The sequence below is a fragment of the Myiozetetes cayanensis genome, unplaced genomic scaffold (assembly GCF_022539395.1).
Source record: "Myiozetetes cayanensis isolate MyiCay16 unplaced genomic scaffold, myiCay2020 scf1, whole genome shotgun sequence".
In the NCBI taxonomy this organism is placed as follows: domain Eukaryota; kingdom Metazoa; phylum Chordata; class Aves; order Passeriformes; family Tyrannidae; genus Myiozetetes; species Myiozetetes cayanensis.
The window spans coordinates 107,268,852-107,275,528 of record NW_026086604.1 but is presented as its reverse complement, the minus strand read 5'-3'; positions in this window follow the sequence as shown (position 1 = coordinate 107,275,528).

Genomic DNA, 6,677 nt, shown 5'->3' with positions numbered 1-6,677 from the left:
AAACACATTTTTAACTCTGGACTAAACTTCTGGAAAAGCTGAAGGCGCAGGAGAGCAACAGCAGTTCTGTGTGCAATCCAGGTCACATCCTTTTACTAGATACTGGGAGTCTTGAGCCAGGGTGTCAGTCTGTGCAAATGGGATATATATCTCGATATATTTTTGTTTATTTTGTTTTGTTTTGTTTTGTTTTTTTTCTGTATGCTTGGCTTTTTCTTGATATCAACATCCCTCCAAGGCAGGTCAGCCAAACATCTTCTGAACAGGCACCCACATAACATCAACATGATGGGTGACCCTAAGTAGTTTCCTTTATTTTGATGGTACTGTGATGAAAAATATTTGCCATCTTTCACTTCTGACTTTCTTTTATATTTTAAACATTGATAACTTCATTGTATTGCACGTGCAGTATGGTCACATAAAGTATGAAGACGGATCCTGCATTTTCAGAGAAACATAATGACCATTTGCCCCTATCACACAAAATTTTAGGAGATGGCTGTCTTTCCTTCACAAGTCTCCACACAGGAATGAAGTTAACCATACATGCACTCACTGGATTAAGACTTTACAATGGGTGACAACACAGTTCATCAAGCAGACTCAAAGACTACTAAGAAATGGCACACAGCATATGATAAAATCACATACCCTCCAAACCCACTAAACTCAATCCACCAGTGAATTACAGAAATAGGCACACAAGTGTTGTCATGCGTTTTCTAGCACATTTCCCCACACATGAAAAATCCTTTCTGATATAGTTACTTGACAAACAATCCCTCATTCAATCTCTGCAAAAAGTCCATCTGGCATGTACCACCTGCAAGATTTTGATCAAAAAATTGCTGGATTAAAAGATTACCCAGCAACAACCAAAAAAAGAAAGGTAGAAGATGGCAGATTCCCTCTTTTTTTTTTTTTTTTTTTCTCACAGAATGTAGGCTCCTCGGAGCAGCAATATTACTTTCTCACACATCAGTGCAGACAACTTACTAAACTTGGACTCTATCAGGAATAGTGATGATGAGATAAAATATAAACACACAGTGGTACAAGAAATGAGATAGCACAGACCCTTGGACTGTGGCTAACTGGATGGTGTCTAGGAATGGTCACTTTTTGGCATTAATAAAACATAGCCTCCCCCTCATTCTTGACACAGAAGAGAGAGCAATTTCCCTGTGATTTGAAAATGAAGAGGGACTTCACAAAGCATAAAAATACACAATCTGGATTAAGATCTCTTTGCTATCTTATAGTGATGCTTCAGGCATGAAAAGCAACTGCTGGCTATCACACTGTGAAACTGCTCTTTATAAATGCCACTGATGGAGATAAACCTGATGAAATTCTGAGTCTACAACTATACTGCCATGTGAAACAAAGATTTATATTTTTTTAGGTTTATTATATGCCATGATCCAGCATATTTCATAAACATTAAATTAGGTTCATACTGAGATGTTTATTCATTGGAATGGAAATAGTTTCTTGCAAAATGATCAAGGTGTTTCAGCATGGGGCAGTATCTGGAAAAGGAGGAAGCATCTAAACATAAATAATGAATTTCCAGCATCTTTTCTCTCTATCCTTAGCAAAGACCAAAAGCCACAGAAAAGACTATTTTTGTCAGTAGTCCATCAGAAGTCAAATGTAGCACGTCTGGCCCTTCTAAATCAAAGTGCTTCCACATGAAGAGCTAAAGCTCTTGTGAAGAAATCTCTCCGTACTTTTACACAGACTGCAGCCAGCTGCCTAGGAGCCCCTCCAGCACGCCTTGCCAGCCTGAATGTTGTCTAAGCATTAACAGCCTTCACCATGTGAGACAGGAGATTGAGAACGTGAGAGACTAAAGGCTTTCACAACTATTTGTACACGCTGAGGTTCATAAACTGATTTAGCTGTATATTTATCCCCTAGTCTAGCAGTTGCTCTATTAGATACATGTGAACATGTTTCCAGCTGATTTTCCTTAGAAAACCAGGATGAGAAAACAGATTTTATGATGCCTTGCTACAGTATCTCTGACACCCATATTCCTGTGAAGGGATTTGTGGCATTTGCTGTTATGAGCGTACAGATAATACAGTCTAACAGCCAGCTGCTGCACAAAAGGACATCTCTACTCCCCCCCACATGCTATGTATTCCCATTGCACTATCTTCTGTTAGCACCAACACTTGGCTAATGTCTCAGGAGACAGTTCAAGAATCAAAATCAGCAGAAAATTAGCCTTGCAAAATGCTGGGAAGCTTTCCTGCCACTCAGTCCCCTGAATCAGGCCACTGCAGGGGCAAACCTGTACCAGTAGCAGCAGAGAGATGGGAGGAGAAGAGGAACTAGTGCAGACTGTAAAGCATGGCCATCTCCCTTGGTGACAGCTAGTCACTAGGTCAGATGAGCTGTACTATGAAACCATTTGTGTACTTTATCCTCCTCCTCAGCCAGGCACAGTTTCTTCTGCACTACAGCTTGAGCAGATGCTGCGGCATCCTTGGGAGAAGCAGAGGGCACCAGCCCTATGGGAGTCCCTGCCTCACTGAAGATTTCACACTGAGCAGAAACATAGCACACCAGATGATTGAATTGGTACTGTAGCCTATCATTCTACTGTTTGCATTTCAGTATAAGCATTATTATACTGATTCTATGGTTAAAAGATTATTTTTAATGTCACTTTCAAGCTGGCATTGTCTAAAATTTACACTTTAACAAAACACCATGCACTGCTGCCACCACTACCTGCTTTCAGATAGCAATTACTGGTGGAGAAATGGGCATGATAACACTTCTCCCTTCTGGTTGTAGAGGTCTGGAACTACAGCAAACTCTGAGAGCCCTGGAGCTGAGAGGAAGGTTAAGCTCCAAAGAGAACTGGGGCCCATGCTGTGACAAGAACTCCGCCAGAACTCTTCTGCAAGCTGCTTTGCACCTAATGGCACCTTTTCCAATTTCCTCAAGCAGGTATCTGCCAGAGAGTTACAAAATGAATTATTCTTCTGCTTGTGCTCTGCAAATGTCACAGCAGTTTGCAGCGCTATCACCTTCATGTCACAGAATGATAATTAGGTACAAAGAAGTAACAGTAAGATGAAACACTGGGGGACTGGAAATGGAAGTCTGCTCTTAACTCCTGCATCACCCACAACTCACTTCGACTTTCCTCCTTTCGGTTTCTCCACACGAACAGTGGCTGCTGCATTGCTTCCCCCACATGCGGTAGTGCTTCGCTCCTCAGGGTATACAAAATGCACCAAGATGCACAGGGAACAGCATCATGGCAAGACTGGCCATGCTATAGGATGGAGAAGAGAGGCGGGCAAGCACTATTGTGTGCCATGACGGGCGTGCTGCACTGTGCACTTCTAATGTAGGAGAGGAAAGAGACAACGTCCTCAGTGCTGTGTCTTGCCAAAGGTGGGTCACACAGGTCAGTGATACACAGTGCAGCAGAAAGCTGTCCTCTGTGCAAGTACTGAGAAATGTTGAATTTGAGAAAGGAAAACACAAATACTGACCTTTTTTTCTGCATCTAACTTTTTACACAGCAACAGTCTTAGCTGTAAAAGCCAACACAATGCATTCGCAGAGAACTACAAATGCCATGTGTCAGCACATTTTCACAATTTTACATAAAAATAAAACTGAAGGTGGGAGGCAAATCCAAGCATAACCGCATAACTAATGCTTCCTTTAAAGCGCCAACTGAGACATGCCTTTAAATCTGGATCTAAGCCTTCTGAGGCCTAAAACGTTGCTGTTATTTTCCATGGTTTCCGCTGAGTCTGTTCCAGATTTAACAGCTGAAATATTTCTTGCTACTCTGCTCCTGACAGGTATTAAGTTTCTAATCCAGAGCTGGGCATTCCAGCCTTGCAGCACTGTGTTTGCAAGAGAGAAGTGATGCAGATGCTAAAAGCAGCAAAAAGGCATCAGGTTCACTTTCATCAGCCTGATAATGGGGTTTTCCACAATAATGCAACTAAAATATTTTACCAGCTGCAGACATTCCAGAATCAGGCACAGCACTATACTTAGTGGCCATTATTAGCTTATCTGCCACAAAAGCCGAGGGACACAAACTGTCTGCTTAGTTGCATGTTATTACCAGTGCTGAGCCTGCAGGTCACGGCACGGTGCAGTGCGGAGGTACGTTGGCTTCCTGGGCAGTAATGGATCACAAACAAGGGAATGCAGCGTTTCAACAAGAGGAATGTCAAACACTCTTCCACACCCAACTGTCCTCTGTCACCTTCCACGCAACCCCCTATCAGCTGAAGGGGACAGTAAGAGGGGAGCGCCAAGGAAGCACAGAAAATGAGACTTAGCTACCAGATTTGTTCCCTACTTCAGTAATTATTTCTGTCACAAATAGAAAATGTTGTTGATCACATGGCATTCTAGGTGTTACCAGATGAACTGTTACACTTGCAGCTTTTAGTTCTCAAGGCCTGCTCTGTGCAGGCTCAAATCCTAGAAGAATACAGGTAGTAGAGAAATAGAGGGAAGACATAGGATGACACATAAAAATAGGACTGTAACACATCTCCCAAAGGCAAAACACTTGGCTACAGTGACTCAGTTACTCGAAGCTACTCGATGCTTCACGAAGACATCGTGTATTCAACCTCTTTCTGCAATATGACAATGGCACCTCCCCTGTTTTTCTCAAGCAATATGGATGGAAAACACTAAATAACAGTACTTTCATGGACACAAATTGAGGCTGTCACTCTCCAAAGTTTGGAAAAACTTTTCATTTATATGTTAATATATAAACATATATGTAACGATTTGAAAAGAAAATATCACAAAGCCCAAAATTATACCAAATAACTCAAGAGTACAAACATGCTTACTTTTACATAACTGTAATACAAACCAATACATATTTGATAGGGAATTCTCATTTGGGCTTACACTACCAGTAGGAACTTCTATCTCCTTTTGATGGCTGACCAACGAAGTAAGTAATCAGATACAGTGTTTCATGTAATTATTTATGACTCATGACAGTCTGAGGCTGTTTTTCCAAATGCCCTGCCTCAAAACTTCTGACAACGCGTTTTGAAGCTACAGTAAACTTTTTAAATACCCATGTTTTTTTCCAGAGTTAAAGGTCACTACAGTACCCAAATGGGAGAGGTGACAATCTGCAGACACCCACTGTAAAGTCAGTTTTCCAGTAGATATTCCCTAGGCTTCCATGTGAGTCAGGAAAGCAGTTAGGAAGCTGACGCCAACACATCCGGACATCCTAGACAGAGTGGTGTTTCAAGGCTTACTCACTTAACCACACCATCTCCAAGATGAAAGCTAAATTACTTCTTTGCACCCTTTACAATGGCAGTGTAAGCTCACGGCTCTTGCTGGGGTGCGGGACCGCAGTCCAGGCTGGGAGTGAACATCACCTCGCCTCACGGGCGGGGAGCTGAGCAGGCTGAGCAGCGCCCGGAGCCCAAAGGACCGGCTGAGGGCTGGGGCCGCTCCAGCAGCTCTCTCAGCCTCCTCGACAGTGACTCTGAGTCCAAGCAAAATGTCCCTCTCTCACGGCACAGCCCGATGCACGACGCAGCCATGGGTTTCCCCAGGAGCCGCGGCCGGTCTCGATCCCAGAATTGTTAGGGTTGGGAGGGACCTCTGGAGATAATGTAGTCCAACCGCGCCGCCGAGGCACAGGTCACCTCGAGCAGGTGACACAGGAACGCGTCCAGGTGTGTTCGGAATGTCTCCAGAGGGGAAGACTTCACGATCTGCCGGGGCAGCCTGTTCGGGTGCTCTGCCACCGTCAACGCAAAGAAGTTCTTTCCCGTGTGAGGGGTAACTTATGTTTTATTTTATGGCCATTACTCCTCCTCCTGTCTCTGGGCACCACTTAACAGTACGGCACCATCGTCTTGGTACCTGCCCCTGCGATATTTATATGCAGCGATGAGACCCCCTCTCAGCCTTCTCTTCTCCAGACTCAACAGGCCCAGCTCCCGCAGCCTCTCCTCATAAGAGAGATGCTCCGGTCCCTTAATAACCTCTGTGTCCCTCCGACGGACCCTCTGCAGTAGCTGGGCACAGTATTCCAGATGTGGCCTCACTAGAGCTGACTAGAGGGTCCCTCGACCTGCTGGCCACAGTCTTCCCGATGGGCCCGAGGACAGGACTGGGCCCCTCTGGCAAGCCAGGGTGGCGGGGTGTGTCACACCGCACGGTTCGCGGGCAGCCTGCCACACCCACACGGAGCCCATCCCTGCCCGCCGGACCCACCCTGCCGCACGGGCCATCCTGCCCGCACGGAGCCCATCCCTGCCGCACGGAGCCCATCCCTGCCCGCACGGAGCCCATCCCTGCCCGCACGGAGTCCAACCCTGCCCGCACGCCCAGGGGCGGGAGGTGCCCGCGCGAGACGGGCCCTTGCCGCGCACGCGCCGCCCCGCCCCGCCCCGCTCGGCCAATCCGCGGCCGCGCCGCCGCCGCCCTCCCCGCGCCCGCCGCGCGCGGGCCTCACGCGCGGCAACGTCAGCGCCTCTCGCCCCTTTCTCGGAGCCGCCCCCCGGGGGGGCCGGCGGCGCTCATTGGCCGGCGCGCGGCGGCGCATGCGCCCGCAGGGGTGCGGCCCCGCCCCACCTCTTTCCGAGCCCCTCCGTGCCCGCGGGCCGCGTCAGGCGTGGGGCGCGCGA